Source organism: Stegodyphus dumicola, chromosome X2 (genome assembly GCF_044657685.1).
Source record: "Stegodyphus dumicola isolate Sdum_Otavi_A_Nest chromosome X2, ASM4465768v1".
In the NCBI taxonomy this organism is placed as follows: Eukaryota; Metazoa; Arthropoda; class Arachnida; order Araneae; family Eresidae; genus Stegodyphus; species Stegodyphus dumicola.
The window spans coordinates 101,003,611-101,015,034 of NC_140781.1; the positions used below are offsets into that span (position 1 = coordinate 101,003,611).

Here is an 11,424-nt window from a genome sequence, read left to right on the forward strand (position 1 = left end):
TGGCCTCTTCTAGTGTAATTTGTCATCACTTTTGTGCACTCTTGGAATGCAGAACATGATATCGTGAAAGAAAAAGAACGATGATGAAAAGAACGGAGGAATAATGCAGAGCAAAAAGACATCTGTGGCTGGTAAGTCTTGTTTTCTATCAACTTTATTTCCACTAGAAATACTTGAATGTTATAATTTGTCCATCCCTTTTCACATGTTGCTTTATATTGGAGCTTTACTAGTTATTTATTTTACATGAATGCGTCACATTATGTTTTAATGGTTAGGGTAGCATTTGTGCATTAATTTCGTAGGTTTTGAATTCCATATTGAAGTGTCTGAATTGGTGCTTTCTCTATCTTGTATTGTAATATTCGAAGTGAGGTTGAACTGTTCATCACACTATAATCATCCGAAGTCTGAGATTTGTTCGTAGTGGTTTCAAAAGTACTGTGTGGTGTAATTTTTTCCCAAGTGGCCTCCTTTCGCATTACGAGGAGGAGGCTAAACATTTTCCTCTCTGTGTGGCCTAATATTTTCCATGTCCAACGGGGTCTTCTCTTCCCAACAGGCCAGTGTAATTGCACTGCCTGGGTATAAACCAATTTTGTTTCAGTTTTTTCCGAATTTAGAGTCTCTCTATCAAGTGCTTTTTCTCTTAAAACCATTGAAAGTTAAATGTTGAATAAAAAAGAAATGTAAATAAAAATTTAATGTATACTCGTAAAGAAAGTTAGTGGAGCCAAATTGTATTCTCTTAAGGATGCTCAAAATGTGCTTTTTCTTAGTTGTTTTAAGCATACTTTATTATATTTTTTCCCTAATCTGAACAATTTTGGCATATTGTGAAGTTTTATGAACCAATTTGCAAAGATCTCTTTAAAATCGATTAAAAAAAATTCATTTTGAAATAAAATCAGAGATGTTTTATTATTATCGAAGTAAAATTCTGCAGACTAACTTTCAAGTTGGTTTTGAAAAGCACTCTGAAAGTTTCTTTTGGACTTGTTTTCGTTCTCTTGGCAAATACATGAGAGAATTATTTTTTGAAAAAGCTGATGTCTCTTGCTTATAAGAATGACTGATGCAACTGTAACCATGACGCTGTAAAGAGCACTTATTTCCCAGTAGCTCTTTTAAAGTGTCCGTTTTTTTTTTCTTTAATTGTGTCCATCTCCGCTAGAAGATCAGACGTTGCTTCTCTGTTATTTAACGATTCCTTCATCTAATCTTCAGTTAAAAGCTATTTTTCGTAATGAGCACATTTTTTATCAAGGGGTTTTATAAGCACCCAATTCTTCTTTTGTAATTTTCTGATTCATTGTTTGACTTCTCTATCTTCCATATGTGAAAATTCTTCAGAATGCTTTGCATTTGAGATTTGTAAGATTTTTTTGAACTTCATTTTCAGTCTATGGAAATTGTTTAAAGTAGCAGATAAATTCTTTCTGGTGTTGATGGATAAATGTTGAACCACGTATCAATGAAATTCTAGCGGTGGACAAATTAAATGGAATCCTGTAAGGTACTGCTATACGCGAAATCACGCTTTACAAATCTGCGCTCTGCAAGTACCTGCTATATTAGAAATGATAGGCTACGAAACGTGACTTGAAGAATCATATGAGGTATCTAGAATGCAGATTGGTAGTTTAGTCGTGATAAATAAACAGTCTATACAGATGACCGGAAGTAATAAAAATTTAGATGGATTAACTATAAAGTATTTTACTCCTGGACCATTAGTCATAAACAGTACTTGTGTAAAAACAGATTAAAGTATATGGATTCCCTGTTTAAGAAAGGAATTTCTTTCTGACAGTATGCAGTCTGTACCATACCTGGAATAGTGAGGTGTTGCATCTTCAGGGAAACAAAATCTTTTATTCTGTAATTTTTACTGAAAATGTGTGTTTAAATTTTGTTACCTAGATAACAAAATTAGATAACCCTATTTTTAACTCTTTTTATATGAAAATGAAACCAAATACAGACAAAGAAATAAAATTGCATGTCTTCCCTTAGTGCAGTCATGTGCAACTTTAACTTAAAGGGAGCCAATTTTGAGTTTATAAAATTTTGGCGAGCTACAAGTATCTAGTGCACTTTTAATATTTCAGTTATAAATACATTACACAAAGTATAAAAATGTGTGGTATAATATGTTAAAGAAAAGGTATACTCTTTGTATTATTTACAAAAAATTCAGCAAGATGAAAGTTAAATACAGGGAAATCATATTTTAATGTGAAATTTAACACTGCATTTCTTCTGCGAGTTTTTTTTTTGCCTCTGATACATGCGATGTTATGGCTAAATCCTTGCACTCATTGGGATGTTGATTTGTTATCCTGTATCTAAACATTGATTTTAACAAGTTCATTGTTGAAAATCCTCTTTCACATTTTTAAGTAGATCGGAAGCAGGAATTTATCTTTTTAAAAGTTTAACTGTTCATGATTTTTCTGTTCTAGGACTATTCAAATGGCTTTTTGTGATATTCTTGATCTTAATTAGGATGAAAATCAGTTATTTCCGTTTCTAGATCAATAGAATTGTTATTTAACATATTTGCAATCTTTTACCATTTTTCTTGAATACTACCCAGGCAGCATGCATTCGTAAATTGCACGAGAAAAATACACGCAATTTACGAATGGCCTTTCGTATAAAAAACGTTCAAGTTGAACGTAAAAATATCATAAAAAGTGTCCAGTGGCAATTACTAAATATTTACGTATATTTTTACGTTATACTATACGTAACTTTTACGTAAAATTTAGGTATATTTACGCGAGAGACTACTGTTCATTCGCTACTTTTACGTATAATAAACGTAAATTTCAGGGATTTACGTATATTTATGGCATATACGTAAATCTCAATTTTTTGCTTCACGTGTGCGTATATATTTAGTAAAAATTTACGTAAATTTCCCCGATTTTTTACTGTACATGAACGTATATATTAGGTAAAAATTAAGGTAGATATTCCCCGTATTTTACAGTACAAAAACGTATATATTTGATAGAAATTAACGTATATATTTCCGGTAATTTACGGTACAAAAACGTATATATTTGATAGTAATTGACCTAAATCTTCCCTACGTTTTCTTTGCATATGCGAATGACTGGTAAAAATTTAATCCGATGTATTCTCCACTTTACTGTGTATAAATGCACATTTTTTGGTAAAAAATTTGCATAAATCTCCAATTACCTTTTCACTGCATTTTTCATAAAATGTACTTATTTTAATCTCATATTTTTTATATAAATCTATGCAAAAACTTTCTGTATGCTATGATTAAAAGGTAAAATAATTTTTATATCAAATTCTTACATATCTGCCTTTTAGTTATGTACAGCAATATGGAATATATATAACTGGAAAATTTAAATGCACTAGTAAATGCAAAAAAAAAAAAAAAAAAAAAATTATATTAAAAAATTATGTAACACTTAAAGGCTGAAAATTACTTTTAATATTTCATTTCAAAGTGACTACAAAATATGCAATAAATTTTGTAAACATCAATTCTGTGTTTTAAATCAATTAATGCTATCGTTCATTTGCATTTTTGTTTACTAAATTCATTTCATAAATTTAAATTTAGTAAACAACTGTAGCAAACAGTTGTTTACTAAATAACACTTTAAATAAATTATTTGCTTTTCCAAAGGACATTTTCTTATGCCATGTAAATGAACGATAGTATTAATTGATTTAAAACATAGAACTCAGGTTTACAAAATTTATTGCATATATTGTAGTCACTTTTAAATGAAATATTAAAAGTGATTTTCAGCCTTTTAGTGTTATGTAATTTTTGAATAGAAATTAATTTTTTTGCATTTAAATTTTCCAGTTATATATATTCCATATTGCTGTACATACCTAAAAGGTGGATATGTAAAAATTTGATATTAAATTAATTTTATCTTTTAATCATAATATGCAGAACATTTTTGCATAGATTTATATAAAAAATAAGAGATTAAAATAAGCACATTTTACGAAAAATGCAGTAAATAGGTAATTGGAGATTTATGCAAATTTTTTACCAAAAATGTGCACTTTACACAGTGAAGAGGAGAAGACATCGGACTAAATTTTTACCAAAGTCATTCGTATATGCAAAGAAAACATAGGGAAGATTTAGGTCAATTATTATCAAATATATAAGTTTTTATACCTTAAAATACAAGGAATATCTACGTTAATTTCGATCTAAAGTACAATATAGTTAATTAACAAATTCAGTAAACGAATGTAGCACAAAAGAAAACATCATACGTTTAGATTATTTGAATGAGTGTGCTAAATTTTAAAATTGTTAAATATAGACCAGGAAATTGTATAAAACTTACCTTTTCCAATAGTTTACCAAGCTGACTTTGTTATTTTCGTTGAAGATGAATGTTTAATGTCACAAATATTTCATTCATATCTTCAGATAATACACAAATATATACATATTTATTTATTAAAATTCAGTTTATCCCAAACATGTTAAAGAAAATATTAATTTGCATGCAAGTTAATCGAGTAGCTTCTGTTTTAATTACACACATGATTATGATATGTAAAAATTTTACATTTATCAGTCAATCTTGCAATGTATTGTAATCTATTATTGTTGTCTTTTTCAGTTTAAAATCTTATAAATATATTAGATCAGTACTAAAAGTTCACCTCTACAAAAGAAATGCTTTATTGAGGTATTTTTAAAAAGTTCCCTTTTACAAGGTAACTGTTAATTTCATAAATAAGTTCATAAAATTATGCAAATTCAAAATTACCTAAATATCTTCTTTATTTTATCTTATATACCAGATAAAATTTCAAAAAGTTAATTTGTTTAGGAATATTGAATTTTTTTAATATTTATCTCATGTGACTTTTTCTATAACATCATTATAAATGTGCATGTTGATGTGGACATATCAATTATTTTTTTCATCAAATAGCTTTATGGTATTAAATGATTTAAAAAGAGGCAACTGGACAAAAGAAAGCAATTAGAAGTTGGCTAATTTTTTATTAATTTGTTGTCAAATGCTGTGCATTTTAGATTATGCTCATATGATGACAATGAGTTATTTAAATTATAAAATTATTATGAACATATCCCACATAAATTAACAAGTATAAAATTTCAAGTTGTTTGAAGTATTATGAACTGTAATACTTGCAAAAGAAATACACATGAAATTAATTTAAGAATTAGGTTTATTTTACAAGTATTCAAAAACTGCAATTACTGTTAAACAATAAAAACTAACATTAAATCTGAAGAGCATATTTTTTTCAATAATAAAATTCAACATAGACTTCATGCAGCTTCGCCATATTTGTTCTATAGTTCGCTGTCTTTAATATCCTGCTCGATTTTTGTAAAAGTGAATTCTTTGTCACCCAATGTTTTGAGAACAGCTCCTAAACAAGAAAAAGAAAAATTTGTAATAATTTCACACTTCAGAGGTTTTCAGTTTTTAAATATAGTTGAAGTATTAAAAGATGCATATAAAATGCACTTGAGTATTTCATATTTAAAAATTTACATTTCAGTAATTAAAAATTTAATTTCACACTATCACACAGTAAGCTTCAATTATATACCTTACACAATGCCTATAATTTCAAGTGAAAAATACTTAAGATTTGTTTAGAACTGCAAGGTTGAGAAAGTCTTTAATGGCTATGTTTGTATTTAAGTACATGAGAAAAAACTTAATTTTGTATTAATTATATTGCATTAGCCTTTTCAATTTTACTCCTACATATAGTAAAGAATATTCACTTTCTTACAGATAACTTTTTCTTAAATAAAGAGTAAGCAGAAAACTAATCACAACACTATATACATATAACAGAATACTTCATAAACATATACATGTCATTAACATACGTATATGCATTAACAGGCTATTTTACACATTTCAATAAACCAGAAACCAATACACAATCAAAAGTATTATCAGTAAATTCCTCCAAAATCAGAGCAAAAATCTTTAATTATGATAACAATGGCATCTCAGTTTGCAATATAAAATATTTCAAGTCTACATTCATGTGCATTCTAAGCAAACAGAATGCTGAATAACAATAAAATTATAAATACCATAAAAAAGTTAAGAGCCACGTAGAATGATAGCAAGACTAAATAAGTCTTCCTTCAAAAATCAATTTAAATTAAAAAATTTGCCTTCCTGTTTAACATCTCAAAATAGGGTTACTGCTTTCACTAACTAAATTTCCTGTCTTGGCAAAATAAAAATTGTCACTTCTGTTGCAGGAAATATTTGCTGCAAACTTTGTATGCAAATAATCCAGTGAAAAAATTTTAATTGTGGCTTGAATATTTTCTTTATTAAATAAATGAAAAATTGCCACATAATATTAATTTATGATCCACATGAAGCTTTTTACCTCTACCATATCATGCAGCTATTTTAAAATATATACTCTCATATAAAAGCCACAGAATTTTTTTACCAATATTAATATAGTATAAATCATTAATAAATCTTCTAAAAACAGCCTCAAATTTTCTGAATTTGATACCCAAAACATAATTCTACGTAACTGTTAATGTATGCATTTGCTTGCACATACTTAAAATGAATTATACACACAAAAACTTAACATATTAACTTTAATAAATTCTTAATTAGCAGGATGACTCAATTAAGGCAAAATATGAAAGAAATCTACCTGATGGAATAGTTGTAAAAGATATATTTAAAAAAAGCTAATATTGTTTACCTTACACATAGCAGAAATTGAGTAAACTGTATGCAGCTGGATTATTTATTAGGAATAGAAGTTAGATCAAAGTATCAAAGTCACACTAGGGCTTTAACCATTTGGGTGCAAAGAAGCACCTGAATTTTAAAAAGAATAATTTAAAAAAGCTAATAGAATTATATAACTTTTACAATCTAGTACAAATATTAGACACATAAACAACACTAAATGCCATTATTTACTTGCATATTTTCCTTCTTTGTGTACTTTACTCCTTAATTTTTCAGGATATGATTTAGAAACAGAGTTATGGTAAAAATGTATACTGGTAAAAAAAATATTGCTGAAACTGATAAGTCCTTTGAATTATATACTATAGTGCAAAGAGGGATGGAATATGTGACTAAATATGATAAATCAGATTACAATAACATTAAACAAATAACATGAAAAACTGAAAAAAAGAAATTTTATTTGAAATTATTTTTTAACTAATGGAAAGACAGACAGTATTTCCAACTTATTAAATTCAATTATATTTTACCTTTGTCAAACCAATATTGGTAAGAGAGTTGTATTTAAAATCAGTGCTAAGCTAAAACTGCTTTCTTGCCTAATTTTATACTATTGAAAATACCGGTAATAGTCAAAGTTATTCGTACTCAATATGTGTAAGATTATTAATGAGTTGCCAAACCTCAGTTAACCATCTAATATACTACATTCAACATTATTATTTTTCTTTTTGAATGTCAGGTTTTCATTATTTCTGCCAATATATCTGTAACAGGACATAAAGATTGAGTTAATGTAGAATAGAAAATTACCTTGCAAGTTAGTACCTTTACCTTAGTGGCAGTACTTCATTCTCTAGAAAAAACATTTTAAATTATTATACTTAAACAAAAAATTCATATTTGTTACAGCAAAACATCATTAATACAATAAACCAGAGTTGAATGCAAATCTAGTTTAACTCCATTATCGAAAACTAGTTTATTACTTTCAATTTAATTTAAAAATAATAAAAAATAAGGTACGTATTATGATGACTACCTAGATATCTCGCCTAAACTGGCAATCCTTGTAGGTTATACAGGTTATAGAGGGCACTAAGATAGAGAGTATTAATCCCACACTAGGGACTCTAACATTTGGTAGGAACAGTTTGAAAAGTGAAACAGGTATTTATAGTGAACCAATGCAAAACAAAAACAATAGTTCTTTGGGGACAAAGCCCCTTTGGACTAATAAATCCGAGTAAATTAACAGCTTTTAGCTATTTTTTCTTCTTGTAAAAAATAGACATACATAATATTTTTAGAAAATAACAGTACTTTAAGCATGCAATTTCCACATATTTAACACAATAATTCATTCTAGCTCTGTTGCAATACTGGCAAAGGTACTCCTCCGTTATTAGGATGGGATTCAGAAATGTACAATGAAACCTCGAGATACGAGGAAAGTATGAGCAAAATACGAGATTGATTCGAGTAACGAGCAATGAGCCAGGCTGTTGGTACGGGTGGCGCCATTTCCCTATCCGGCTCAACTCAGGGAATCCCCTCGTCAGATCACTCAGTGTTCTTTTATATACGTGTTTGTGCACTTTCAAGTTAATTGTTTTGACATTTAACGTGAAAATAATTATTTCAAGATGCCTCGCAAGAAAATTGTTGCCTCAGATAGTGCTGCAAAGAAAAATAAGAAGGCCATGGCCGTCGATATCAAGAAAGAAATCGTAGATAAACATAAGCATGGTGACGGAATTGGCGAAGACTTGCGGCCTTTCAATATCGAAAATCTATACTATTCTGAAGAAGCAGGAAGAAATTAAGAAACCTGATGTAGCCAAAGGAATTATCGTTGCTTCCAAGCACCATAAAAGTACTCCTATATGTTGAGAAGCTGTTGTTGGTGTGGATTAATGAGAATGAGTTAAAATGTTGGTAACAAAGTTAAACTATTGTTATATTATTTACCAGTGTTATTTATTAGGAAAAATTGACTTGATATTAAAATAATGATAATATAAAAATTGATATTTTTTGGGGTGTGGAACAGGTTAACTGAATTTCCATTGTTTTCAATGGGAAGCTTGTTTCTAGATACGAGAAATTCGCTATACCAGTTGAATGCTGGAACGAATTAAACTTGTATCTCGGGTTCCACTGTAGATATGTAAGCATGTGTATATGCATGTATGCGCATATACACATACATACATAAAGAATATACACATGCACATACGAGCACCTACATTTAAAAATGCATGCACATAAACACACATTTCTGAATCTCCTGATAACAGAAGAATACCTACATGAATCATAGGATTTACATTATTCAGTTTCATTAGAATTCTTAAATGCAGAGGATTTACATTAATCAGTTTTATTAGAATTCTTAAATGCAGAGGATTTACATTAATCAGTTTTATTAGAATTTTTAAATGCAGAGGAATTACATTAATCAGTTTTATCAGAATTCTTAAATGAAATCTTCACTATCCGAAAATTCAGTTTCATTTCCAGCTGAAACTGTATCAGGACAATCTCATTTATATTATTTCCCTCTAACAACTGAACATTTTGAAAACCTTTTCTATTCCATGGAAAACTAATGCTACATTAAACATACATTTTCTAAATCTGAAAATTTTAAGTTAGCTTAGAAACTGTAATCATTCTTAAAAAAGTTTGATTTATGCAGATGTTAGATCAATAAAATTACTTTCCTGTGAAAAAGTAATATGGCATTGAACAACACGATTTCACACATCAAGATATACTGAGTGAAAATTCCTGAAATGTTTTATTTCTTGGTATCTCTGCAAGAATTGTATAAATAAGACTACCTCCCTTTTATAAAAAAAAAAAAAAAAAAATGTTTAGTAAATATACTATAAAGAAAATTTGTTACATTATTTACAGTTCATAATTAATAGAAAATAAATCATTTCTTATCTTATCAGAATTTATTTTTATCACATTCATAAACAGTACTAATTTAAACAAACATACCATTACGATTTCAATAACTATGAACTAGAAAATCCAAATCTGCATCTTTGATGGTCTAGTAGATTGGACGTCTCGTTTACTACAATTCAGCAGGGTGCTGACTCCCCAGACTGTAATATATATAGATAATTAATTTACAAGGAAAAAAGCAACAAAAATATAAACAATTTCTTGGTTTTATATAAGCATTTCTGCACATTTACAATTAAAATTTTTTTAACTATCTAGTTATATCAAAATACATGATTTTGTAAAATATCATTCAAATAATTTAAGGTATTTTATATCAAATACCAATTTTTCAATAAATTTTTTCATGCAAGTCTAATAATCAACATAACTATCAAGTTTTGACTTCGAAAATTATGTTTAGAGAAATTTGAAGCTGCAGTAAATAGTAATAAATTTATTCAAAACTGAAAGTAAAGCATTCTTACTTTATTTTCTTTCTTTAACTATGGCAGATCTTTTAAAACAACAAAATCAAACAAACAAAAAAGAAATGCATTCATGAAAGGACTTAGGACTTGTTTATTATTCATGAAAGGATATATTTCAGTAATTACTAGTGCATAAAAATTCAGTATATATATAAAAAAAATGAACACAGATTTGGAACAAAGTACCTGTGTTTCTATGGCATAAAGTTTCCTTTTTTAATAGCACAATATCTTTGAGTTAAAGATTATATATTAAAGCAAATTTATAAAACTAAATTCAAAAATAAGAAATTAAATTATTTTTAGGGAAAACACTAAGCAAATAAAAAATTTTGTATTTCTAAATAAATGAAAGTTACATGCTTTATTTTTTGGCATAAGGTAGATAACATTTCCATAACAGATTTCTGAACAATTAGTCATGTTAATATTGCCTTTCTTTTTCCATTAAAAGCTATTTCCTGCTTAATTACAGTATGCTTTAAGATAAATATTAAAACGTTTGAGTAAAAATAATATAACTATAAAAAGGTGAGACACATACAAAAAGGAGTGACACAAACAGTAAGAAACAGACTAGTGCAAAATTTAACAGTACCAAATCCTGAAAATGAATCATTAGGCACGTACACAAAAGAACAACACATGGAAAATCACATTTCCTACACAGACGCTATTTATAAAATTTTATATAGGTGAAAAAGGTACGAGTATTAAACACTGAAAATATAAAATATTCACTTACTTTCTTCAAATAATTAGTAACTTCGATGGATTCTGTCACAAACGCCAATCCACGAACAAACAGTATTCTTTGCGACTTTACCATTCTTTTCGACCGCCATTGCTGAGTGCTGACTTCACAAATATCCCGCCACAACCGGAAGTAGAAAGTGTCTGCTTTGCCATTGGTCAGTGAACAAGAATTGCAATGCTTTTTTTTTTCTTTATAATTAAACATATTAAGAAAGCCTCTAAATTAGCATATGAAATAAACTTACTTTTGCATTATATAAATTTATATTCACAGCATCTCTGTATTAAGGTAATAATTAAATTTTTCTACGAAAAATAGAAATGTCTGTATATGCGCATGCTCAGTGTATAATCGTAAATCCGGATAATTTTTATAGCGTAAAATTAACTATGCAAATTTTGAGTTCATTTAACTGGACCCTTGTACTTATTCTGTAGATCTCCATATTAAGAATGTC

At 28.1% G+C, this 11,424-nt stretch overlaps 1 long non-coding RNA gene across 1 annotated transcript; it reads right to left on the reverse strand.

Moving 5' to 3' along the window:
- Positions 1-5,208: 5,208 nt before the first annotated feature.
- LOC146992840 (uncharacterized) lies at positions 5,209-11,085 on the reverse strand. Its single transcript, XR_015038917.1, has 4 exons — positions 10,956-11,085; positions 9,771-9,880; positions 7,572-7,614; positions 5,209-5,433 (listed from the first exon to the last, which is right to left on the reverse strand). It is a non-coding gene; the product is annotated as an uncharacterized LOC146992840 (long non-coding RNA).
- Positions 11,086-11,424: the final 339 nt, after the last annotated feature.